This window comes from Rhinolophus sinicus, linkage group LG05 (assembly GCF_036562045.2).
Source record: "Rhinolophus sinicus isolate RSC01 linkage group LG05, ASM3656204v1, whole genome shotgun sequence".
NCBI classification, from domain to species: domain Eukaryota; kingdom Metazoa; phylum Chordata; class Mammalia; order Chiroptera; family Rhinolophidae; genus Rhinolophus; species Rhinolophus sinicus.
Window position 1 is genome coordinate 142,645,345 of NC_133755.1, and position 26,791 is coordinate 142,672,135.

General features: G+C 35.2%; 1 long non-coding RNA gene across 1 annotated transcript in view; it reads left to right on the forward strand.

The window, feature by feature from the left end:
* Positions 1–26,791, forward strand: part of LOC141571698 (uncharacterized) — a 130,042-nt gene that overhangs the window by 95,967 nt on the left and 7,284 nt on the right. Inside the window, exon 3 of the long non-coding RNA XR_012496719.1 lies at positions 24,473–24,538. This is a non-coding gene — a long non-coding RNA (uncharacterized LOC141571698). The remainder of the gene's footprint in view (positions 1–24,472; positions 24,539–26,791) is intronic.

Consider the following 26,791-nt stretch of genomic DNA (forward strand, 5'->3'; position numbering starts at 1 on the left):
CCCATCTAACAGTATACATAATTAGTCAATATTATTGACTATATGAGGCTGACAACTGAGTTTGTGAACTCATCCTAAAAAAAGTGCTACATACCTCATTGCTGAATATCACTATGGTCACCTTTGAAGTACTCCCCCTGGGAAGCTATGCACCAATGCCAGTGCCTAGTCCACCCTTCAAAGCAATTTTGGAACTCTTTTTCTGGAATGGCCATCAGAGCTGGCATCATATTACCATTGATGTCCTGAATATCATCATAATGTCTTCCTTTCAATACTTCTTTTATCTTCAGGTAAAGAAAGAAGTCACTCGGGGCCAGATCAGGTGAGTAGGGAGGGTGTTCCAATACAGTTATTTGTTTACTAGCTATAAGCTCCCTCACAGAGAGTGCCGTGTGAGCTGGTGCAATGTCGTGATACAAGAACCATGAATTAATTGTTGGTGAAAAGTTCAGGTCTTTTTCGTCTAACTTTTTCATGCAGTCTTTTCAGCATTTCCAAATAGTAAACTTGATTAACTGTTTGTCCAGTTGGTACAAATTCATAATGAATGATCCCTCTGATATCAAAAACGGTTAGCAACATCATTACAACAAAGTTCACAAACTTAATTGTCAGACTATTTCTTATGCTATATTTTACATCCCTATGATTATTTCATAACTACCAAGTTGTACTTCTTAATCCCTTCCCCTGTTTTACCCACTGCCCAAATCCCCTCCCAGCTGGCAACCATCAAATGTTCTCTGTATCTATGAGTTTGTTTCTGTTTTGTTCGTTTATTTTGTTCTTTAGATTCCACATATAAATGAAATCATTTGGCATTTGTCTTTCTCTGTCTGACTTACTCCATTCAGCATAAGATCCTCTAGGTCTATTGATGTTGTTGCAGATGGCAACATTCCATTCTTTTTATGGCTGAGTAATATTCCATTGTGTATGTATACCACTTCTTCTTTTTCCATTCACCCACTGATGGACACGCAGGTTGACTCTATACCTTGGCTATTGTAAATAGTGCCACAATGAACATATGGATACAGATGTCTTTTTAAAGTTGTGTTTCGGATTTTTTCAAATAAATAAATCCCATATGTGGCATTACTGGATCCATATTTATCTTTTGTTATAGCCTTTGTTTTAAAGTCTATTTTGTCTCATATAAGTATTGCTGCCCAAGGTTCATTTTTTTCATTTCCATTTTCATGAAATATCTTTTTCCATCCCTTTACTTTCAGTCTCTGTGTGTGTTTCAGTCTGAAGTGAGTCTCCTGTAGGCAGCAAATGTGAGGTTCTTGTTCTATTATCCATTCAGCCAACCCTATCTTTTGATTGGAACATTTAATCCACTTACATTTAAAGTAATTGTTCATAGATATGTTTATTGGCATTTTATTATTCATATTTTTTAATCTTTTTTATCTTTTTCACCTTAAAGACATCCGTCTAAGATTTCTTGTAATATTGAGTTGGTGGTGATGAACTACTTTAACTTTTTTCTTGTCTGTGAAGCTCTTTATCTGCCCTTTGATTCTAAGTGATACCCTGTTTCCCCAACAATAAGACCTAGTCAGACAATCAACTTTAATGCATCTTTTGGAGCAAAAATTAATATAAGACCTGGTATTATGTTATATTACATTATATTACATTATATTACATTATATTGCATTATATTATATTATATACCTGGCCTTATATTATAGTGAAATAAGACCAGTCTTATATTAATTTTTACTCTAAAAGATGATTGTCTGGCTAGATCTTATTTTCAGGGAAACATGGTAGTTTTTTGGTTAGAGTAATCTTGGTTATAGGTTCTTGCATTTCATCACTTTGAATATTTCATGCCCATCCCTTCTGGCCTACAAACTTTCTGTTGAAAAATCAGACAATCTGACAATTTTATGGGGGCTCTCTTGTAGGTAACTGCTTTTCTCTTGCTGCTTTTAAAATGCTTTCTTTGTCTTTAAGCTTTGGCAGTTAATTATGATGTGTCATAGTGTGGGCCTCTTTGGATTATATTGTTTGGGACTTTCTGCATTTCCTGGGCTTGTATATCTATTTCATTTACCAGGTTAAAGAAGTTTTCTGTCATGATTTCTTCAAATAGGTTTTTAATTCCTTGCTCTTTTTATTCTCCTTCTGGTACCCCTATGATGTGAATATAGGTAAGTTTGATGTTGTCCAGAGGCCCCTTAAACTATCCTCATTTTTTTGGATTAGTCTTTCCTTCTGCTCGTCTGTTTGGGTATTTTCTGTACCTTATCTTCTAAATCACTGATTTGATCTGCTGCTTCATCTAATGTACTGTTAATTCCCTCTAATGTAGTCTTAATTTTAGCTATTGTATTCTTCATTTCTGACTTGTTCTTTTTTTGTTTTCTATCTCCATTTTTATGTTTCCTATCTCTTTGTTGAAGTTCTCCCTGAGATTATTGAGCATCCTTATGACCATTGTTTTGAACTCTGCGTCTGGTAGATTGCTTGTCTCCATTTTGTTTAGTTCCTTTCCTAGAGATTTGTTCTGTTATTTTATTTGGGACATGTTTCTTTGTCTCCCCATTTTGATTACTGCCTGTGTTTGTTTCTATGTATTAGATAGGGCTGCTATATTTCCTGTTTTAATAGAGTGGCCTTATGTAGTAAGTGTGCTGTGGGACCCAGTGGTACAGTCTCCCTGGTCAGTAGAGCCAGGTAATCCAGGTGTGTCCCTTGTGTGGCTGTGTGTATTCTCCTGTCGTAATTGAGCCTTGGTTGCTGTTTGCACATTAGTGGGAGGGATCGACCTTCAAGCTGATTGGTTGTGAGGACTGGCTATGACTACAGTGAAGAAGCTCTTGTGGAGGGGCTGATCCTATTGAGCAGGATTTGCTTTAATGGGATTTTGGTGCCTTTCCAGTGGACCCTTTAGTTTTGTCATTTTTGGAGGCAGCGGGATAATGCTTCAGCTCATTTTGAAACTGGCCACTGCTTGTGCCATCCCAGGGCCACCTGGTAGGGGCAAATCTGAAGGCCAAGTTCAGCCACAGTTTGTGCTCTGCCCAGGGCCACTTGGAATAAACCACAAATCAATCCGCAGATGGCCACCACTCACACTGTGCTTGGAGGTGCCTTGAGAGGCCAAGCCGTGAACCAAGGCCAATTGCCACTAGTGCTAGGCTGTCGCTGCTCAGCAAGACATATGGGCCATGTGGAGGTGAGATGGAGCTTGTTTGGGGTTTGTGACCCTTTGAGAAGTTTTAGGAATGTTTGTAACATGAGCCACGATAGGTCATTTGTATGGAAAAGCCACTGGAAGCAGTTTGCATGGGTCCACAATTTGGGAATAACCAGGGTGGGACCAACATTGTTAGCTAGCTTAATGGAGACTCAGATATGACAGCCACCTGTGTCTGCATGCCAGGATGTGGGAGGACTATAAAAGCAATTATTAATTCTGCCAGCACTTCTGTCTGGGAGAAAGCTACCTCTTTAGCCCTTGCCCTGGGTCCAGAAAATTTAGTTCCTCTCTTTATGTCCCTGGTAGCTTTGGAGCTGCCGTCTTAGCACTGGAGCTCAGAGTGAATGAGTCCATCAGCGAGTAAGTCCCTTAAGAGAGATTCCTGGAACTCCAGCCACCATCCGTCTTTCTTAGCCACAATCTCCGCTGGTTTTCACAGCCAATAGTTGTGGGGACTTCTCTCCCTATCACTGAAACTCTGGGCTGGGGAGCCTGGTGTGGGGTCAGGGCCCCTCACTCCTCTGGGGGACCTCTGCAGTTGAGATATCCCTCCCACTTTTCAATCCCCACATGCAGGTGTGGGACCAGCCCATTTCATGTCTCTACCCCTTCCACCAGTCCCAACACGTCTTCTTCTGTATGTTCTTAGTTCTAGGACTTCTGTTCAGCTAGACTTCAGGTCATACTCTATGATGGCTGTTCTGTAGTTTAATTGGAATTTTGATGTGGTCATGAGAGGAGGCAAGCACAATGTTTACCTACTCTGCTATCTTAACCAGAAATCCCTCCATTTTTTCTATTTCAAGCTCTGTTATTTTCAAGTTACAGAGTATATTGTGGGGAGTTTCATGACAAGAGATTGTGGTAATAGGAAGTGAGAGCAGTGTTTTCTTAAGAGGGATAATATATGTGAGATTTTGTACTTCTGCATTTATCACTGTAAACATCTCTAAGGAAACTTGACACTGACCAGGACTTTTCAGTATAAAATGGAAATATTTGATATTCCATCAGCTTTGGCTTTCTGTGTGTGTGTGTGTGTGTGTGTGTGTGTGTGTGTGTGTACTACTTTTCTCAAGGGACAACAATTTAGCTGATGTGCCCTCTGTTTGTTTGAAACCAACTTAAGAGGTAGTACTTAAAGGTAAATAGTATTTCCTTTTTAAGTGTCCTTTCATCTATTTTGTAAAGACTAAGTCGGGTTGAAACATATACCAACAATGTTTTTTAATCTTTTACAACTCTTTAAAAAAAGCTATAAATGATAAAACTAACTTTCTGCCTTTTTCATTTCCTAACTTCTTTCAACTTCTATAGGTTAAACTAAGAGATACATATTTTCTCAGTTTTCCAATGAACTATTGTCGGGTTTTCCTTTTGTGTGTGTGTAGTGGAGTAGCAATTTGGATTTATTAAGAACTAAAATGAGAAAAAATAGATAAACTCTGCTAACTTAAGGATTATGGGCACTTTCTAATTTCTTATACTTTTGAAAGTCAGTGGGCTACATGATATACAGATAATCTCACTTTCTTTCTTCCACTGTTCCCCTTTGGCCTTTTGATACGTGAAGATGGTTTTAGAATCATTTTTCACCTAATTTCTACTAAAAAAAAATATCTCTTTTGTTTACTGACATTCTTATCCATTAGAATCATAGACGTTTTTAGCTTTGTGACTCTTTCAAGAGTGAGAAACATTGAGATGATTTTAATATCCAACACATTTGATGTTTGAGGTTATTTGTGCCAGCATATTGGTTGGAATAGAAAATACCAATATCTAACTAGTGAGAACTTTTATGAAATAAGAAAATTCCAAAGCTCCCAAAAAGAATCATTTCATAAAAATCTCTCCTTATTACATATGATTTATGTAATTTCAAAAAGTACAAATCTATAATGAGATTAATGACTATTATTTTAATTTTTATTATTTTTATTAATTTCTTCCACTGCTCATTTGCATTTTCATAATATAATTATTGTCTTTATCATAAACATTAGTAAACCTCTATTAATTGTAATATACATTGACAGATAACATCCCTGTAATAAATAGACCTTTCAGTTTAAACAAGACTCTGGATTGATGATTTTGAAAGTTTTTAAAAAATTAAAGTATTCATGTTGACTTCACTCCTTTTTGTCTTTTTCAGTTTTAGTTTCGGTGTGGTGTTTAATACTGGTAGAATTTAAATAAAGAGAATTTATAGAAGCCCAGGAACTTGGACATGAAAGGGGTCGATCAAGAGAGGTACACATAGTGCTGGGGTTGCCATATGCTATACAGGTTTCCTTTATTCTTTGTCAACATATGGTATTTTGTTCTTTGCCTTTTCTCATCAGAATTGAGAGATATGGTAAGGAAAGATAATTATATTTGTTATTTAAGACATCTTTTCTTTCTGGTTTCTGCAACAGAATAAAAAGATCAGTTTAAAATATTATGAACCCATTTGAAAATTAATATACCTCTGTTTTTTGTATCTGTAGACCAAGATCTGTTAACAATGCTTGCTTTTGTGGAGCTAGTTTATGGAGAATTTTTACTTATTTTCATCACTAAAATCTTTTTAACTAAGTTCACATATGGCTACTGTAATTTGAATGTGTTTATAAATCAACAAAGGTAATATCAATTTTCATTATTTCTATTAATTTCTTCTATTACTTATTTACATTTTAACAAAATAATTATTGTAATTGTCTTTACCACTGATATGAATAAAATTAAATATCTGTAATGATGACTTATGGATCCACGGTAGTCTTGGATTTTAAGGAGTTTTCTGGGTGGCAGAGAGGTTGAAATTTGTTTGAAAGCATAAAAACTTTGCTCTTTTAACTTTAAGCCTAACTCATTTAAAGAACATGACTCTAGGTTCTATTACAAATGACCGAAAATTGTATGTTTCAGAATTTACTTATAGAGCAGCCATATAATTTATCCTCCAAACCAGGACACTTTGAGAGTAAAAGAGGTTCTTCATTAATAATTACCACAACAACATCACTTGATCGAGACTGTCCCAGGTAAACCAGGACATACAGAAATGGTCACCACTAATGAACTAAAGATAAAATATTAATAAAGTAGTTATAAGAAATCTTATTAAGAAATCTGTTTTGATGAATATAATTTAATAAATAATTATTCTGGTGTTTAGTCCAAAAAAACATTTAAGTTTTCATGTTAATATTTGAAGTTGATATATGACAAACATTTTACGAGGTTAGGCCGAATAATGCAGAATTCAGTATAATATAGGTGGACTCATTTCAATATCTCCAAAGGATTCATAACTGAGGTACTCACAGGACCTCATTATAAATTTGTTTCTACTACATCTCCAAGGACCTAATGACAGCACTAAGATGGCTTCAAGGTGTCATGGGCTGTCATTTTCCTTTTAGAAATGCAATTTTAGTTTACATGCTTTATAGCTAAACTACTATTTCTCTACCGAAAATTTGCTTATATCGTTCATCTGTGTGGAAATTATTCACAATCTATTCAAACAGAGCGGGAGAGATGAAGGGAGTGATTGGGTAAGGGTGCCGTTTAACTAAATCTGAGATAACTTAAAAAAAATAATATATTGCACTTGAAAAGGTATTTCTTACTCATTATTCCTTGCTGTTAAGTAGTCCTACTTATCATGTATTAAAAGAGACAAGGCAATTTCCCACGGAATGTGGTAAAAATCAAAAGCCGATAAAAAGAAAATAATTTAGTGTTAAGGCACCCTATTGGGCTCGCTTATGTGTCTGTATATTTGTCTACAATATAATTTCTCAAACAATAGCCCACTGCGTCAGATCCATGGAAACCTTTCTGAGCTCAAAAGACATGGTTTTTAAAATGGTGAATGCCACTTTCTATCTGGCCAACTGCTGGGATCTGATTGGCCATTACCTTATTTCAGGGAAAGCTTCAACAGCTAATCAGGAGTGTTATCAGCTATGACTTTTATTGCTGCTGAACAGAAAACTTAGCAATAAAGAAAACTGTAAATTTAGTATTTATTCATTGTAGGGGTATACCTCATGCTTGGAAGATTAATGAAAAATTCCTGGTCCATTGTTTATTAAAGATATCACCATTTTATAGCACTTTAATTGTAAATCCACTCTTTGACATCCTAACTAATGGTTCTTGCTAAATTAATAAAAGCAACATATTAAGTTTGAATCCCAGATAAGGTAAAAATTGCTGTTTTAATATCCCATCCATATCCTTTATCTTTCTACAGGGGCTTTCAGGCCAGTAGTTTTAATAACATGCATGAATGAAAATGCTCTTTTTTAACTCAAATGGTGGCAAAGAGTTTTTTTCTTTATATTAGCAGGCAATCAATTCCAATAGCTTTTTAATGTTTTCTTAAAGAATCAATTTTAAGGCAGACGCTCTTCAGGGGACCCTCTTAAACTTCTTCACAGCCGGTCTCCTAATTTTCTATTACAAAGCAATCTAAAGCAGCTACAAAAATAATGCAGATAATGTTTGCTGGGTAATGATTTCCAATTTCCCCATTCCATGTACCCTGTTATTAGGAGGATCATCTTGGTTGTGTAAATTAATTTTCCATTCACTTCAGGGGAACATTATAATGATTTATTCAGCAACAGTGTTGAAGAAAGTGTTGGGAGGATTTTAGCAATCTGAGAAACAAAATCAATTTGTTCTGATTATCAGCATGTTAAAGAGTAAAAAAGGGGAGAAACAAAAAAGTCATTCGAATGTGTGTCTTGAGTGTTGCAGGCACACTAGAACCATGATTTGATGTTGGGTTGTCACTTTGTAATACATGAACCAGGCAAAAGAATGGTGTTTGGTGATTCATTTTAACTTGGAGATTAAGGAGTGAAATAGCCAGGAATATTCCTCCATATGATATTTCAGTTAAATGCCTTCAAGGCAAGATAGGAATTCATTCATATTGTCTTGAAAGAAAGAAGTAACATACTTCCTAGAATCATGGAGAAATAGGTTTCCTAGGCATAGTATAATTAGCAAGTTATTTTGATACAAAGCTTAAAACATGAACTATTGAAGCAATTGTCTCATAACTATAAGAAATGTAACTTTTTTTCTTTATCGTAATTTATCTCACACAAAATTTTCTAGGACTGTGTATGAGCTATGGTACTTCTATTGTAAAAATGTCATCCTTTGTAAAGATTTCATTTGCCATTTACTTTAATGAACTTTTAGGTATTGGTCACTGCAGTCAAATTTAACTGTGTCCAAGTGTGAATGCAAATTGATGCCCCCATTCTCTTTACCAGATCACATATCTTCATTTAACAAATACTAGGAGTACCAAAAAAAATGTATGCAAGTGGATACTTTGGTCAGCATTGCTCAAGCAATAGTCCGCTGAAATCAGAAGTGTCTGGATGCTGATGGTAACCACTCTGAGCACCTCTTGTAATTGCAGAAGTCATACATGACTTGTATTCATGTTTTGTTATCGGTATATATTGAGTATTATAATTTTAATACAGTTTTTCTTTCTTAAAATATGTATACAAATTTTGGCACCCTCTGTATTGATGAGTCTCTGTGTAGTGCCATGCACTATACTGGTAGCTAGAGAGATGCTGAAACAGAAAAGTAAACTGCTGTAAATATGAAATTGACCTATGAAGAAGAGGTTCATGGTACTATAAGGACATATAATAACTCAATTTAATAATTTAAAGAATCTGTTTTAAATTTAACAAGGTCAGAAAAGCCGGTGGGGAGGTTTCTCCAGGAAGTGATGGTTGGGGTTGTTGAAATCTGAACTGAAGGATAAAGTGAACTGACTAGGGGGAGAGGAGAGGGAACAGTGTTCTAGAACAAGAGACAGGATCAGATTTGTGTTTTGAAAAGAGCACTGTGGCGGCATTGTGGGGAACATATTAGGGGAGTGGTAGAATGAATGCAAGAACTCACATGAGGGACTATTGCCACCTTCCAGAGACAGATAAGGCATGCCAGGCAGATGCACTGTCTTCTCAAACCTCTGCCCACCCAAATGTGGTTGGCCAGGTTGGACACTGCTTTTTTGAATACCATGTAGCCAATGATGAAGGCACAGATCTGTGTGAATTAAAGTGAAGTGGGCTTAGTTGGATTTCTGAAACTAGGTGCCTTCAGAATAAAGGTTACTTAGATAAGCATGAGGGGCCTTAGGATCTCTGATGGAGCAGTGGAGGATCATAGAAAAGTGGTTTATGAATTTATTTTGTGTGTGTGTGTGTGTGTGTGTGTGTTATATCCACATATATTATTTTTGAAGTACTACTGAGAAATGCTCTTGCTTCAATAGAATATTTTTCTTAATAATACATAAATGTACTGCCTTGGCCTGGTTCTGTTTCCAAGGCAGAGCCCAGCTTGTTTCTACAATTAGAAGTGGTGGTGAAGTGACTAACACAGTCCATGCTCAGCTTGATGTGTGTGCAAAGCCAGGCTCTGTCACTCACTAGCTCTATAACAGGAAGCTTCCTAATCCCTGGGTTTCAATTTCCTCACCTGTAGGGTGAGAGCACTCAGTATTTCCTCCTACGAGCTTGTGAAGAATAGGTGAGATCATGCTTGTGAAGCTCCAAACAGAACCCCTGCCATGTGGTAAGCAGGCTACTTCATGGTAGTAACTCTTGTTAATCCATTGTTGTTTGCGTAGAGATAAGAAATCAGGAAAAACAGGTGGTTTAGTACCAGATGGCAGTGGTGGTGTCTCGGTGTTATAATTAAGCTAGGTTAGACGGGTTCAGATGACACAGGTTAGGAAGTAACATGCAACTCAGAATGGATGAGTCCTAAGGATCCAGGAATCAGGGTAGTGGCAAAGCAAGTTTCCTGAAGTTCTGCATTAAGGGACACAGGATTTCTGTTGGAGAGTCTAGTAGCACTAGAATGCCCTGGTCAAGAGGGAGCTCTGTGGCAATTACCACTTGGGCGGGAGCCTGTGGTTTTTACTTCCTTTATAATGGCTCAGTGGAGGCCAGCTTTATGAAACCTGCTCTCGGGATACACTGGGGCTCTCAATCTTGCCTATAACATGTCTCAAATACCATGTTTTCCTGAAAATAAGACCTAGCCGGACCATCAGCTCTAATGCGTCTTTTGCAGCTAAAATTAACATAAGACCCGGTCTTATTTTACTATAATGTAAGACCAGGTCTAATATAATATAATATAATATAATATAATATAATATAATATAATATAATATAATATAATATAATATAATATAATATAATACTGGGTCTTATATTAATGTTTGCTCCAAAAGACACCTTAGAGCTGATGGTCCAGCTAGGTCTTATTTTCGGGGAAACACAGTAGCACTGCCTATAGAACTCCAAGAGAGCAGGAATACCCGAGGATTTGCTACTGGAATCTGGACCTCTGCCTATTGTTCTCACTTTTAAGAGCAGGACAGCAGGACAGGGACCTGGGCCATAGGTATCTTGAACTAGCCCTCTCTCCTCCATTACCAAATGTACTTTGACCTGTTGATGTTGTTTTTGACATCGGTTAACTTTGGAGTCCATGACCTCAGAGAAGGCCAAGCAAAGGGAAATTACTTGTTATCCACAGAAACGTAGATTTCCTTTTAGTTTTTTTCATAGTCATAAAACAAGGATAGGAGTGGGTTAGGCTATCTATGAGACTGAAACATGAGCTCAATGGAAATAATATGGAAACTCAAGATTCCCCTTTTAGTGTGATTACCATTATTTATGCTCTTTCAACAATGCAAACATCAAGGAAGAATTAACTTGTGTGTGTATGTGTGTGTGTGTCTACTAAATTGGGCTGTTCAACAAAAAGAGGAAGATATTTTTGATGCTTTAAATTTTTATAAATGTTAAATGCTGTTGTGGCAGGTAGAACTATTGTATATTTGAAAATTGCATTTATGGGAGTTAGTGGTATAGATTTTTTAAATGTCAGCAATTTTTCCCTATGCATTCCAAAATCCATTATCAAGCTTGTCAAAAGAGAAGAACCTATCATGATTTCAAAGGGCATGCAAACTACATTTATTAATCTCCTGATTCCTTTTGAATTTTAAGAATAAACTGACAGGTTGAGGTAGAAGTAATCACATCTACATATTCTGTGTGTATGTGTGTGTGGGGGAGACATTACCTCAATTTACTTAATCTCTCACAACTATATAAAAGTGAAATCTGTCTGCTGGTTTATTAACGCTTCATGAGAAAATGGATATGTGAATTGTCACCAGATTTGTTGGGTGAGTTTGAAATGGTCTGCTGTAAAAATGTAAGCTGGGCACCTTCTACAAAATTCACTTAGTGGGGCTCCGAAGACCATCTCAAAGAGAGGGATAATGAGGGTGGATATTTTTCCATAAAGACATGTGGGAAATCATCTGACTTTAAAAAGGAAATGCACATGAAATTTATGACATTTGAAATTCCTTTTTAAGGGCAACTGGGGACACCACAGATAGAGGGAAATACAACTTCGAGAGATCGAAATCGAGGTCCATCTGCTGTTCCTTGGGAAGAAATTATCCTACATTTTAAGATACATTGTATGGTGAAAACAATCAATGGTTTTAACAAATAATAGGACAGGTGCTCAGAATTCCAGGCATTTGGTTTGCATTTGAATTATTTCTCACATGGGCAACTTTGTTTCTTACTCAAGGGCAAATTGTAAAATTGTGGCAAGGATTTCAAAAATATATATATTTTTATTAAATCATAGTTAATGAGTTTCCTAAGGAAAATTGGAAAGCTCAGTTAATAGGAAATATAAAAACCTCTTAGAAATGAATTATGTAATAATCAGAAAAAATAACTGAAATAAATTGAAAATAAGTCTAAAGAAGAGCCTAGTAGTATTAAGGGAGAGGGGAAGTTAGAACTAAAGTAATATAGACTATAAGAGAAAGTCTACTTCCTTCTCCTTTTCTTTCTTTTCTGAAATCCCTTTTTATATGTATATTCCACAACCTTCCAAATTGATAAATGGGACAATGGAAGATAAAATTCAGAATAAAAATCTATCAAGAGTAGTTAATGAATAGATTTATCAGAAACTGGCATAAGTTAGTTAATTTGAACATGTGCTAAATTTATTTCTGAACTTCAACGAAAACAAAGTAAACTGATGAAATTTTGCCATACATTGTCTCAAAAAAGTGAACTTTTCTTTGACATTGCATACTAAAATACTTTATTATGTCAAACAAAAGCTAATATAACAATAATAATCAAAGTATTATACAGCACTACTATTTGCCAGTCAATATTGTAAACTATATGTAATTTATGGTAACCCTCACAATAATCCTATGAAGTAGGTAATATTATTATTCTTTTTTTAAAGATGAAAAAACTGAGGCATAGAGAGATTAAGCAACTTGCCCAAAGTTCCCCCATAGTAAACGGGGGAACCAGGATTTGAAAACAAGCCATCTGGCTTCAGAGTCAATGTTCTTAATTATTATGCTATGCTGCCTATATACACCTAAAACATACATACGTATATAAGAATGTATGTGTTTCTATATAACTCTACATGGTTTTATATGTATACATATATAGACATTATGCAGCAAATCCAGATTTTTGGATTATCTGTTGTGAATTCAGCATTCCACCTCTTCTTTCTAAGGTCCCTTCTGCACTGTAGAATAGCCAGGAATTATATTTCCCAGAATCCTTTGCTCCATGTAGCCTCAGCTTAGAGTTTGCCAATGTGAGGCACTGGGTGAGACTGGAAATTAGAATAGAAGAATCCAATATCCTGCTGAGGCAGTTGTGGCCAGATGTATGAGCAGAACTGAGATGCCATGGAGGCTTTCCAACAAGCTCTTGAGAAGCCCCTGCTTTCCTATCATGGATTGAGATAGTTCATGGAAGCTCTGCAGAGACTTTAAAGAGATGTAGATGCTTCTGTAAGCTGTTAAGAACCACCTGCTTCTGACCTTCTGACTCAGATACAGGTGGAGGCCTCTCTGACCTTCTTCCCCACAGTTCTTTCAACTTTTTAAAAGCCTTTAATCCCTATTTTAAATATGTCATATCTAACATGCAAATAGTAGCTATTCTTTTCCTGACCATGCATGGCCTTACTATAATAAAGTAGTGAAATAGCCTAATGGTTAAAACCATTGGTTGTTGAGTCAGACATATTTAGTTTAGTGTTTCAATTCTACTGTAAACTGGCTAAGTTACTCAATATATCTAAATCTTAATTTGCTCATTTGTAAAATGTGAATCATAATAGCATCTTTGTTAATTGTACCTTGATAATAGTGCCTTTTAGATAGTTGTGAATATTAAAAAAAAAAAAACACAAAAAACAAAAACAACAACATGTAAAGCATTTAGCAGAGGAGTAGATGTTAGCAATTGTTATTGTGATTTACCACAGTTTTTCAAAGAAACATTGTTCAAATTTTCTTAGTCATCTTTTTTTATAAATCTGAGAATTTAAGATTAAATTTTAAAACTTCAAGTGGGAACTAAGGTAATATGGCACAATTTGATTTCATTCAGAATGTTTTTGTAATGAATAAATTAATTTTTTCTAAAATAAAATAATGTAGGCTCATTATAAAAAAGATGAAAATACAAAAGTGTACAAAGTCTGAAGTGAAGGAGATTCCAACAACATTAAATAGCTGCATTTGTAGTTCTACACTTGTTATATGCACATGTACATTTATACAAATTTAAACAAAAAAATCAAATTATACTTGCTTCCCCCTCCCCTCTTTTTTTTTGCTTAGCAATAATCTTGACAGATCTATATAGACAGAGAGAGCTACCTTGGTCTGTCTACTAACTTTATGATATCCCATTGTATTGCTGTATGTCGTACTTAATTTAATTAATCTTGTATCTATGAGTTTTAAGGTTATTTCCAATTATCTGCATTATAAAAATGTTTCAGTCAGCATCCATGCAACTTTGTGCAAATTCTAATAATTTTCTTAGAATAAATATTTGAACATACAGTTTTTAGGTCAAATCAAATGTGCATTTTCCATTTTAGTTCACATTGTTAAGTGCTCAAGAGGTAGTTCGAATAAGTTTTTACTTCCAACAAGAGAACATGAAAGTGCTTGTTTCTGTAAACTCTTGATAAGCTTCTGGGTAGCTGATGATAAAGGTATCATGTTTACAGTATCCAGGAATCATGGATAATTAAAGTGTTCCTTATCCCATTTGTATCAAATCGTCATTGTCTTAAGTGAGTCTTTGGCAGATGCTAGAAGGAAGTCAGTTCTCAGGAAAATTCTCTGATGAATGCCCTAAAGGCCAGGATTTTGTGTTGTTGAATTCAGGAAAACATCATGCATGAAACACCAGCTGCATGGACCACAGAGCTGACATGCCACTGTGAACATGTGGGAGCCTGATTTGAGTTTCTGCTCGGCTGCAGAAGTATCCCAACCAAATAGAGGTGGGCTGTAGGGATGTGCAGAACATCGGTCGTTAAAAAAAATTACTGTTTTACAAGAACTTGAGCACATATTTAGTTGAGATGTTTAGGTTCTGTGCCAGATACTAATGAAGAGGTAACTTGGGCCCGATAATCTACCTGTTATGGAAAGAAAAAGAAACCATTCAAACACCTCAATAAAAAGGTGAGATTTTGAATGAGTAAAACCTCATTGCTTACCTAAATAGGTTAAAAAAGAGTTCTAAACAGTTGAATGAGTAGAGCTCTTGGGTGGAGTCATTTCATTTAGTTTAAGTTGTGGCAAAACCATGTTCTTATTGATTGGGGCAACAAGAGAAAACAGGCTCAGTAGGTTCTTCAGACTATTACATGAAAGCAAAATGAGAACACTGGCCCAGAGAAAGGTGATAGCTTCCTTCTTGCTGTGATTAAGAGAAAGCACCACTTCATCAAGACCTGCATCTAATAATTTAATAAAGCTTAAAAGTATGACAAAGGTTCAGAGCTGTTCGGGCCATTTGAAACTGAAAATTAATTTGTCAAAAAACCCCACAAAAAACAAAAAACAATTCCTTCTCTAATTTTGACAGTGATATTATTTACAGCCTAGTGTGAGATAACCTGTTTCATAAGTTGTCTGTCTAGGGAATCAGAGGTATGTGGAATGAAGGTTTTCTTATTAGTGTAACACAATCAGACTTGATTTTTTTTTTCTCTATATGCTTCTGTAACTGATTCTGTATACATCCAATTAGGACAAAAATGGAGCCAAAATCTAATAAAAGAACTCTGGAATGGGAAGAATTTTGGACAAGAAATTCTTAGTAGAGTAATATTAATTTGATTTTTCTACCTTTCCACTAAAATTAGTTTGAAGAATATGGTTGTCAGAAAATAACTATTGGGATAGAATTGGAAGAAGAATCTTGTCAATTTTAATTTAGGACATTTTGTAAAAATGTAATATAACTTACATGCTAGCAATACATAGTTAAACAGACTATCCATACCTTTGTAGAAAAGGAAGAACAATGAAAACTGATTTGCATAGACTCCTAAATAAAAGCCATTTAAGGAAAAGTTATTTTGCATTTTTTATAAACTGAACATTAGCATTTATTTTCAAGTACATTCTTAAGATAATAAATACAAATACACATACATTTTCATTGATTTTTTTTTTTGGTATGAGCTATTTTACAGTAAGGAAAATGTCATTATTATTAAGCTAACAATAACTTTCTATAGTCCTTTATCATTTTTGTACAATTTTACATGGATCTATTATTAACTGCTGACAAAGATCTAGTATACAATTTAGGCAGTAGAATTGTCTCCATTTTGCAGTGAGGCCTCTGAAGCTCTGAGAAGGTCATGGACTTCACCTCCTCATTTTCTTAAGGCGGGGGCAGCCTTTTTCCTCAGGGTATCCCAGTGCACTGTTCTACGCACAATAGAAACTCAATCCATTGTTGTGTAAGTGACTTGCCTGAGATCACATGGCTAACAAACAGTTTCTTTGGTCTCACACTTAGTATTCTTTATACTTAGAAAAGCTGGAAGGAATAAGACAGTATTTATTTTAACATACCGTGTTTCCCCGAATATAAGACGTAATTGGAAAATAAGCACTAGCATGATTTTTCAGGATGACATTCCCTGAACATAAGTCCTAATGCATATTTTGGAGCAAAAATTTATATAAGACCTAGCCTTATTTTCAGGGAAACGTGGTATAATGCAAGATTAAGCTCTTTTTGATTTGATGGTCTAGCTGAATACAGGGGATTAAAGCTTTTATGCCAGAGTGGTTTCTCTCTTGAAATCCCATGAATTAAAGTCAATCAATTGACTAATGTTTGCCACTGAAACTTCATTTAGCGGATGCTGTGGTACACTGCTCAGAGCCCCTTAGGACTGAGCCTTCTTGTCCAAGGGGACACTGCCTACTGCTTGGGTGGGCATAGCCTGCATCCAATGACTCCTCATGCTGAAGCGTAAAGGCTCTGCCTCTTTGCCTTAAGACAGAACCACTCTCAAGGGTGATTTAAGCTCCAGACTCACCTGTTGCAACTGTGTCACGGTTGAACATCTCCCTCTGCTCGGTCTGCTTTGCTCATCTCTCCTAAGTGTCATTCTTAGGAGAACTTCCCAATTATCTCTTGTACACAAATCTGGTCTGTTTCCTGGGAATGGGATTTATGCCTGGAACCTTGCCTAGAACCTTGGTAGGTATGGGTGGAAGACTGGGTTCAATTAAGCCTGTTTCTATTTTCATATAATCTCCAAGATTTTCCATGAATTTTTTCTACCAGGCTAGTTAGACTTCGTCCATGGTGATTCAGAGCTTTGAGAGACCAAGGTAGAAGCATCCAGTCCTCTTAAAAGTTTGGCTTACAAATAGCATAGCATCACTTTCTTTGTGCTATATTGGTCAAAACAATAAGGACATCCCAGATTTAAGAGAACAAAAAAAATGGGAGAAGTACGGAGGAATTCAGTTTCTCTTTATCTGCTACGTGTACTAATTGAAATATGCTTTAGCTTGACAGGGAGAACATATTTTTTTCCCCAGCCCTCTCCAGGGGAGTGCAGAGTTACCACCTATGAATACATTAGTTAACCTGGTGCATTTTTTATCGTCAATAGAAAGATATTAAGACATTCTCATGGGCCATGGCTGAAGCAGAGGGGGTAATGGGGAGGGTAATGTGTGAAAGGAAGGTGGATGAATTATTCCTCTTCTGTATAAACTGTTGCAGGAATATCCACGATAAATATATAATTTTAATCTATATTTATGTAGGTTGTCTCAGTGTATACAATAACATAACAAAGCAGATACTTGGTTGGTTAGAATTAAAAACCTGAGATCTGAAATCAGATAGTCTTAGATTTGAGTTCCAGATTTGCAACTGAATGAATGTGTGACCTCTGATGAATGAAACTTTCAGTTTTATATTTCCCACCTGCAAAGAGGGATAATGATGCCTACTTTATGATTTTGAATTCAAGTATGATAAAATAAGATAGTGTCTATAAAGTATTTGTATTGGGTCCGGTGTATCATAAAAACTCAAGAAATTGTGACTAAAATTTGCGAAAAGAAAATAATAGCAGTCACGACATTGATATGAAGCCAAAGAAAACAAAGCAAAACAAAATTAAGGGAGAAGCATTAATGATAAAAGCCATGAGCCATGAAGGACTCTAAATGTTCTCATTCATTTGTAAACATGAAGAAAGGTAGACTTGAATAGTTAAATAATAATGAACTATGTGGAGAGCCTTTCACAATCCCTGGCAGATAACAGACACTCAACAAATGCTGCAGAATCTGAATTATCATGAAGATATTAAGTGGGAAATGAATGCCTTTGAAGGGGACTCATAAAGGATACAGTAGAGGGTGGAGAATTAGAGAGCATCTTTTTTTCTCACCATAGCCAAAACCAACTGGCTTTTTTTTTCTAATAATCATGTTTTCAACACTATGCAGATGCAGAAGCAAAACTGCTTTACTGCTATAAAGGGGAAAACTTAACTTTCCACATATTGTAAAGTCGCTGGAAAGCCTCCTTTAGTTATTTCTCATTCTTAGTGTTGATTAAGTATAGACTCTACTGATAGTAAAAATCTAGACTTGTTCCTAGGCCTACGTTTCAATGTTTTATTTATTTTACTGTGTTTTTGACAGGGCACAACTAAAGAAGAAGAGAAAAGAGAAACTTAGTTTAAAGAAAGTATGTGCACCAATTTATCTCACTCATTAAATATTGATAATTTAACATTACAGTTCTAAAACAACAAGGAATTATTGCTCCCATATCAACCTGTCTGAAACAGACACAAGTGTTTTCCTTCCCCTGTGGTTAGCGCAGTGTGTCTGGACAAATAGGTAATTAAGTTCTTAAAATATGAACTCAAATGAGGCTGAGATTGAGTGTGTTTTCATTTGGTTCTACAATCAAAGACAATTATAATAACTCACTGGGGTGATGTAACTTATTCTGACTCTTCTTGATAAACATGTACATTATACATGTTTACATAACTTTTTAGCAAGTTTCTAGAGAAAGATTGATTATGTGTAAAATAACTGATTTTCCACATCTCAGTATTGATATGATGGAAAGCAGAATTGTTTAGTGGAAAAGGTCACGACACTGTGATCATATGTCAGTTTCACCCGTAAGCTGTTAGTGTGACCTCGGGAAAGTCACCTCATTCATTTGACCTGCAGGTACCTCATCTCTAAAATATGACTGATGTTAATTCTTGATTGACCTACTGGACAGGGCTGTGAGGCTCAAATGAAACTATGAATGGAAAAAGGTGTAAAAGTATCACATAAAGCTCATTTGCAATGAGAATTTTAATATTAAACACATAGAATTTTATGGTATTATAATATACTATACCTGGTATAGTATACTGTACTATACAAATATTGTGGATGTAAAGGTTTTTTTAAAAAAAATCAGCCAGAGTATCCTTTCTATGCAAGAGGTGATAATACGTTTGAAATTACATAGCATTTATAAAATAAAATACATGTAATTCCAATATCACTTAATTTTGTATATGTGTTAGATATACATATAATATATATTATATACAACATTAAATGATTTATTAAATTTTAACTTTTGAATTATGTTCTCAAGTTCTTATCTACTTTGTTCTTTCTTAAAAGCTGGTTTTAATATTTACTTTCTTCTGTAATTTTCTCTTACTTTTGCTTTATTGACCATTCTTTCTAGGTAGTTTGCTGATATGTTCAATATTATTTATGTAAAATAATTGGTTAAATAACCTTGCTGTCTGTGGCTGCTTCAAAAAACATACTATTTCATGCTTTTGTTTTCATTTTAATACATGCAAAGTGGTGATGGAGGGTTGGAGAGCATATTTCAAGCATGTTATATATAAGAGATTGCTAGAGGTAGTTAATAAACATCAAGAATTTTAATCATGAAGTATTCAGAACTTTCTAAAAGAAAAAAATTGAATATAGTTTAGGTCTTATTCATTCAAATGTTCCCTTTGATCTGAGCAATTTTGATTACATTATTTTAATTTCCTTGCTGCAATTTCATTGACTTTGTCTATATCACCACATAGTTAACCAACTGGCTGGTATTTCTGGCTATCTTCACAATCAATTATGCATTGATCAACTGAGTGACCATGTAGCAATCTGATTTGCTTGTAAAGAGAGCTGCAAATGCTGGATTGACTCTATTGTGGTTATCATTTTGGCTGTACAGACATAGTGTCAGAGAAGAACTTTTGCAAAATGTATAAAACGCCTCACATTCTCAAATGGTCATCTAAATGTTAAACCCATGTTCAAAATAAAGTTTAATTTGAATAATTCTTGTTTTCACAGATTGCACATTAAAAATAGAATTCTATATGAAACATAATTTAAGGTTCTGACATAACAAGAAAATGTTTGCTTGGCTTTCTTCTGTCTAAAAGAGATGGTCATGACTGCTAGATGAGACATATTCGGAAATATTGCTGCTGCTCAATGCTGAAGAGGATGGTGACTCTTGCAATTATGTTGCTTCTATTCTCTTTGTTGATTTTGTTGGAATGATCAAAATACTTAGGTTCTATTCTTTATATCATTATTAATATTTTCTCTTTTCTGACTTAGTGCTATTAAAAATTAAAGAAAATTTAATTGTTATGAAACGGGAACTACATAGCCTTGATCTACACCAACAAAGATTGTATTTCTATGGTCTGTAGGTCTGAAATATTTCTTATCTGGCCCTTTAAGGAAAAGTTTGCTGACTCCTAGAGTTACTACCGCCCTCTGGTGAGAGTTCAAAATTCTTTTCCACTCACAGCACCCGTCAGCCCTCCATTTCACCTAGAGGAGTGACTCTGCCTCAGATCAGGAGCAATAGAAATTCCTCGGAGACACCACAGTACCAGGACTTCAGAGGGCAGAGCTTTGGGTGGGATAATCAGAGGCGTTAAAATCTCAGGTATTCGCCGAATGGACTTTTGAGTTTGTTGGGATTTTGGCTTCTCTCCTGTTACGTTGATGTCTTACAGGAATCCGAAGTCTTTCCTCTTTTGAGAAAATGTTCCCTTTTGTAACCTCCTCAGAAAGCCTATTGGTAATCAGGATGGAGCCAACCCAGGAGACCTGGAGCAGACTGTTAGCTGGCTGCTCTACGTCTTAAAATTACCTTTCATGGCTTTGTCATTGTTTATGTGGAAAGATAATAAATTTAATTATGTTGCATGTTTAGGAGAAAGGAACAAAGGTAAATACCTGGCACATTTTCATGTAGGCCAGAAACTCACGAAGAGTCTTTGTGACTCTTCTGGGGTGGACTGCAGTTTAGGATTCTGTCCCAAGTTTGGAGGCTAAACTCCACTGATAAAGTACGGGTATTTGCTGATGGATTTTTGTAATGCTCTTTTCGATTTGTCACACCAATAGCCTTTTTTGTCAAAGATTCAAGAGTCTCAGCCAACTTTCCCCTTCTTTACCAAACTAGCGATGCCATTATTACTATTGTTGTTACAGTCCTTACCTGCAAGTGATTCTTAGTCTGGTGATAAAAACATAAATGCAAACAGCTAGCCATAATGAAATCTGGTAAGTACAGAACTGCTTCACCAGAGAAGGTTATACTCCTCAGGGGTGGTGGATCTTACCAGCTCTATCATTAGATACTCATTAAATATGACAGCTGGCTGTTAAATCATTGGTACCTGGAAACTGACCATGATGGGAACATCAACACCACAGCAATTGACAAATGCTACAAATGAGAATTTAAAAATTTTGTTCAGAGGGCCAATTTACCAAAACAATACTGCATTTGAGCTGGAAAACGGAGGGTGGTGATGAAGTAATTGCAAATAGAGGGGATAGACATTATGATGAAAATATAATTTATAAAACTATCAGTAATGTTTGATGTTGGAAATATCTATTCTTGTTAATAAATAACTATTTAGTCAATCTTATTAAAATATAAAATCACATTTTTAACATTCTTTTACATACTATTAGGTTGGTGCAAAAGTAATTGCGGTTTTTGCAATTGTTTTTAACTTCTGAAACCGCAATTACTTTTGCACCAACCTAATAAATTTGCCACAGACTGACAGTGTAAATACAAGTTGCTCATCACAGTTATGTGTATGTAATTTTTCTCTTATTAGTTTTCACAGATTTGCATGTGTATATACACATATATTCTGCCCTGTTTTCCTTTGGTGCTTAGTATTATTCAGGAAGTCTAATATTAACCTAATTTTTATCCATCTGTAGGCAAATTATTCTCTTCTTTCATGCCTTAGTATTCGTATATTGTTCTATAATCCCAGATTTCCACTATTTCCAAAATGAGTCTCATTTTATTATTTTAGCCTGATATTTATTGAAGCTTTAAAATCTAAATTTGTTTTACTTTCTAACTTTAGGCAGATTGCTTTGTGTGTGTTAGATTAGTTTCTTTCAGTTTTGTCAGAAAGACTTTCTTGGGTTGGATCTTTATTTCCTTTCTTCCGTAACTAAATTTTCCTGTCACTTTCACTTCTGTCCGTTACCTTTGGATTTAGATTTGTCAAATGTTCTCTCCTTATTACCAATTTGATTTGGTCACATCCATTTTAATCGCCTCTAATGGGAATTTTAGTTCTGCTGTAGCTCTGGAGTTTCCTCACATTCTTTCATTATTTTAGTCAAAATTTCTTTGCATCTCTGCCTTTACCTAAAACAGTCTTTAATTTTCACACTTTTACTCCAGAATCTATTTCCTTCTTTTATGTTTGGAAGACTTTAAGCACAGTCTGCTAAATTTTGCTTTTTCCTTTTTCTTTCTGATCTTCTCTCTTTTCTCATTCTTACACAGATGAAGATTTTATCCAGACGTGGCATTTTCCAAAAGATGACTTTTTGTTTTCATTAGCCTGAGCTGCTCTTTTAGGTGAAAACACTGCCACTCTTAGGCTCTAAAACCTAAGGCAAACTGATTTGCACAGATCTTTGGATGCTTATTTTAATAGTAAAGAATCCAGAAAGGGTGGACTTGTTAATTATTTTCTTTAGAGAAAAGTCATCTCAGCAAATGCTTGCCAACATATACCTCTGATAGCTTTGGGCAAGCTCTGGCTGGCTTAAAAAAGTGATCCTGTGCCATCTAGAAAATAAAAAGGTCACATGTTTTTCTGGTCTGTGTAATTTTTTGTGGCAGTGCCTTAGAGACTTTGTTCCAGATAATGCATTGCTGTGGGGGGGCTGTCCTGTGTGTTGTAAGACGTTTAGCTGTCTCCCTGGTTTCTATCCAATAGATACAAGTAGCCACACCCGGCCCCCAGTTGTGACAACCAAAAATGTCTTCAGATGTTGCTAAATGTTACTTGGGAGCAAAATTGTCCCCCTTTCTTCTCATTGAGTACCACTGCTATATAGTCTAAGAATATACTTGTAAATTCGTGCTAAATGCTATGCATTTTATGAAGCTTTCTCCAAAATGGAATGATGTTCTTTTATCTGATTTTCTTTTGTGCTTTTGCCAATCTTTTTCTCTAGCTTCATAGTCATTTAGTAGGATGTTGAATGGAAATGTGTGTAGAAGTCCTTTTTTACTGATGCATGCCTTTATTAACTGATTAATCTGCTAAACATTCATTGGCCACACAATATATGGCATGATCTATGCTGGGTTCTGGAACAACACACTGAGTAAGACATTCTCCTTGCCAACTCTTAACTGTTGGGACTTCTTCTATTATATACACAAATAATCACGTTTATCTTCTTAATGTTTCTTGTTCTTTTGGCTTCCTTAACAAAAATTTCTTCTGGTTCCCTTCCTACATGTTGAATAAATGTAGGACTTGTCCGTACCTTTAAAATGTTAATGTCGTTTACAGATTTTCAAAGCCAAGAGTAAAGCATGTGGTATTCCTTAATCTTATTTTATTCTAGAGCTCTATTTTCTTCAAAGCTTCTCATGAAATTGTTAGTCCAGGTAATAGGCTTTGCAAAATACTCATGTACACATTTCTCTATTATCTAAAGATGGACGACACTGGTGATTTTCAAATTAATATCTTCAGTTGTGATGTCTGGCAGAGCCTCAGACCCAAATATTCAATTCTTCCTGGATATTTCCAGATTAAAGTCCCTGAAATACCTCAGACTTAGTACTTCTTCCAAGTTATCCATAACCCCAAAAATAGAGAGTAAAATGTCTTTTTTCCTCTGTGCCTTTAACACTGTTCTTTCATAATCTTAGTTCAGTGTAGGCTAGTCATTTGTTATAATTCTATTTCCCCTGCTACACTGTGAGAAGCCAGATAAAGGGTTTAGGCCTCTTCTTCACTCTTTTTCCCAGAATTTAAAACAGAATGGGTACTCAAGAGATGTTTTCTTTAGAATTTAATTTAAAATATGAAAACTTTAGAAAAAAGGAATATGATTGAAATTTCTTAGAAAATGATTTCTGCATATTTCCCTCCATATTTAAATTAAAGTTTAGGGATGGATTTGATAGCTCTACGAACCTCAGATGAGATGATGGGGAGGAGTAGTAGCAACTGAAAAAAGGACAAAAGAGTAGGGTACTCAGATTTGCCAAAGACAAACTTGAATGATTTAATAATACCGGAGAGTGCTAGCTGTGTCTTTGAAAAAATTTTCAAGTGTCTTTTGTTTTTATTCTTGCTTTTTTGCCAGTCCTGAGGATTTTGCAGGTTGGTTTGGGTTTAGTGTGGTGATTAAACATTTGTTTCTTAAAAAGGAAATTGATTCTTTTGTTCCAGGTTGCTCAATTCAAGATTAAATCATGAGTGGATTTGGAAGGATGTACTGAAGTTTCATCTGTTTTGGTGAGAACAATATGTTACTAGATAATCATTCTTTTGTAATAGCTCAAGAAAGTAATAGTTCTTTCTTTCTTTTTTTTTTTTTTTTTTTTAATTAAAACTCCATAGAGCACTTTTGATTAAATCCAAACCGGAATAAACATCATGACTGGGTTTTGGAGAGCCTATCACATCGTCCTGGCACAATTCTTTGCTGGGTGCAGAAATACCATTTCTCTGTCTTGCCTTTTGAGATGGATATGTTATGGGTCCATTTATCTTTGTTTTCGGGTGCAGTGAGACAGAGTTGAAGAAGAGAATCTCCCAAGCACCAGGAAACATTATTAAATGAGCACCTTGAGAAAATTGAAAAGTAGTTTCTACTTCATCAGAATTTCCAGTTCCAGGTATCTTACTTTGGAACTTTTGTATTACTTTTGTATCATTCATAAAATGCTCCATTTCTGAAACTGCTAGACCCACTGAAATCAGTCCTCTGTTCTGCACGATGTATAAAAAGAAGACCATAGATTACAATGTGTTGATTGTAAAAATAAATATGTTGATTTTTCCCTTCTCAGCTATCAATACAGACTTGGGCTCTGTCAAGAAAAAGTGAATGTTAGCTTTCCGTTCTCTTAAGTGTTTGTGAAAAATAAGATGCCTCAGAGGATCCAACCTCATACTGTTGATATGGTTACTTTATAGTATTTAATCCTTTCATGTCCACAATTAGCATCATTCCAAGTTCAGATACTACAATAAAAAAAAATAGGATAACCCCTTTTTATTGATTTACATATCCTAGGTCTCTTTGCACTATAAGAGATATAATTTGACAAATTAGGCCTAGATGCATAATGTAATGCAGTGCTTTAAAATTGAGTTATTTAACAATGTTAAATGCACATTGGAACATAAGTCAGTGGTTATGTTTATTCCAAGTGAATGGGTAAAGGGTGATGATTTACGGAGGCAAACAGAGTGTTGCTAGGAAAGGAGTGATAACCTGACACATTCACTTCGCATTCGCCATCTCTTGGATGGGGAAGCCAAACGCACAGGACAGTCCTTTGCTTAAACTATAAACATGATATGCACAGCCTGTATCACACATGCTATTTAAAATACACAAGTAAGCAGAATCAATAGTGCTTTATTTCCCAAAGTGAATTTTAGGCATTTGGCAAAGTTTTAGGAAATTACAAGAGAAAGTTTATGAGTTAATACACATAAAACTCTTAGAAAAGCCCAAGGCAAATTCTCTTCATTTTCTATTATTGTATATAGAATATTTACTGTCAACATTGCTGAATAATTATCATGTGTTATTTTGTTTATAGGACATTATTCTTTGTATATTCTGCATGTGGGAGTAAATTCCTTCACTTATAAGTAAATTATTTTAAGATTCTTAAGGATTATGGTCAATTTTTCATAACACTAACTTTGTTTCTATGGCTAAAATAATGAACTAAATAATGGTACATAAAAGAGATAGTCATTTTAAAGTGTTTATAATTTAGTGGATATCTTGAAACCTGGTTCTAAAACTGGGGTTTTGGATTAGGCTGACCATAATTCAGTTATGAGTTTTAGAGTTTACTTATGTGAATGTGGGCAAGTTGTTTCACTCCTGAACTGTGTGCTTCTCATCTCTAAAATGCTGAATAATAAATTTTTCCTTTTGATCTATTACAAGGATGAAATATTTAAAATGCCCAGTCATAGTTGCAGCACATAATAATTATGTAGTACATGTTAAGTACAATTAATATCAGGAAACTGTGTAAAAGACTAGAAATCTGGCCCTATTGCAAAGACTATCACAGGGCCTGGGATACAACACCCTTTATCTTTCTAGTTTCAAGGATCTTACAATTTTCTTGTATTCCTACTATCTCACTGACCTCTCCCTTAAAACTTAATTTTTTTGTTTCTTCTCTTTTCTTTGACCTCTTCCTGTTGGTATGATCCAGAGAGCAGATCTTGGATTTCTCTCTCACATTTTCCTTTGGTGATCTCATCCAGTCTTTTCCTTTAGTGATGGCATCCAGGAGAAAGTGAACTTTCCCTTTCTGGTAACTTTACAGGGCAAAATAAATTTTGCACATTGAATTAAGGCTATAAACTTCAAAATAAGATTATCCTGGATTATCCAGTTTGTCCTAATGTAATCACGTGGGTCTTTAGAGGTGGAAGAGGGTCAGAGATTTGAGGCAATGGAAGAAGACAGGAGAGATTTGAAGTTTGAGACACACAGTGTTGATGGCTTTG